General features: G+C 50.7%; 1 protein-coding gene across 1 annotated transcript in view; it reads right to left on the reverse strand.

The window, feature by feature from the left end:
- Positions 1-1376, reverse strand: part of LOC109522160 (transforming acidic coiled-coil-containing protein 1-like) — a 13295-nt gene that overhangs the window by 5291 nt on the left and 6628 nt on the right. The window lies entirely within an intron of this gene.

The following is a 1376-nucleotide window of genomic DNA, read 5'->3' on the forward strand; positions in this document are numbered from 1 at the left end:
GTGGGGGGGAGCGCGAGGGAGAAGAATTCGTGAGCGACTGAAGGTGTTTATCTTGGCTTGGCTAATAACAGAAGCAAAACATGCTGCGTGCAAAAGCTCAAGGCTTCCTAACAACCGCCGCCACAAACACTTCCTTACAGCCTAAATATAAACCGGTTGAGGAATCACACCAATGACCACGATGCGGCGCAAAGTGTCTGGCATGTGCTCAAAGCATTTTCTGCTCTGCAACCTTCCCGTGAGGTGACGTCAACAACACATTCAGCCTGAAAGGGAAAAAAGCTCAGTGGCGGAAAACGTCAACATTTCGGTTCGCTGTGATTCTGTGACTCCGCCCATTTACGGCGGAAGAGCGGGGTCCATGTCATTTCGCAGCGGCACTTACTTGGCTGCCCTGTCTTTGCTTTTCTTGCGAATCTGCCGAATTTTCTTCTCTCCCACTGGTTGCTCTGCTTTCTGTGTGCTTCCCTCTTTGGTTTTTTTCTCGGGCCGAGTGGAGCAACCGGACGAATCCTCGTTGCTCAAGGTGTTGGTGGGCTTGAAAGGGTCCACGGAGTCGTCAAACTTGTCCGGGTCGAAAGTGTAGGAGCTTTTGGGGAGCACCGGAGAATTGCTCAAAGTGCTGTTGCTCCCAAATGGATTGAAGTTGGGGTCATCCCACTGACTGGGATCAAAGTTATACGTTCCTTTGCTCGGAATGGGAACGTCATCCAGGTTTAGAGGCACAGCGGTGTCCGAAATTTGCACGTTGGTCTCTGGTGCTTTCTCAGACACCGATTCTGGCGCCGCGGGTTCTGGTGCTGGTTCGCAGGGAGGCTCTGACGTTTTGGGCCTGACTTGCTTCTTGACTTTGCTGGCTGTTTTTCTGCATCCTAATTTCTTTGGAGGCGGTTTGCTCACCGCCCCCTCGTCCGGACCAAACTCCAGCATCACAGCTTTTGCCTCCGAGTGCGATTCTTCACTTGGCGGCGCCGCGCTGTCTTCGGTCCGAGAGCTCCCGAGCGGCTCGGGCCTGGGGAAAGTTATTGTACCGCATGGCGGTCATGTTTCTCGACTTTACAGGGGTTCCTGTGAGACAAAAAAAAATAAATAAATAAAATAAAAATATATGTTTGAAGCCTTGAGACTTCAATGTAACTCAAAGATGCTATTGAAGTGGGGCCAGTTGAAAATCTGACACTAGCTGCTTCACATGCTTCTTTTAGAGTCACTGACCGACAGCACCGAGCCCGACGATATTTCGATAGGCCGCGGGCATGCTTCAAACAAAGCGGGCATTAATAGTGATCGTACTTACAACATAAAACAGAGAAACTTGGCTTGTTCAGATGTCCTGAGGCCGACAGAAGTAGATGAAAAGTGGAGATTTGGGGGGG

Source organism: Hippocampus comes, unplaced genomic scaffold, assembly GCF_001891065.2.
Source record: "Hippocampus comes isolate QL1 unplaced genomic scaffold, H_comes_QL1_v1.1 scaffold68, whole genome shotgun sequence".
NCBI classification, from domain to species: Eukaryota; Metazoa; Chordata; class Actinopteri; order Syngnathiformes; family Syngnathidae; genus Hippocampus; species Hippocampus comes.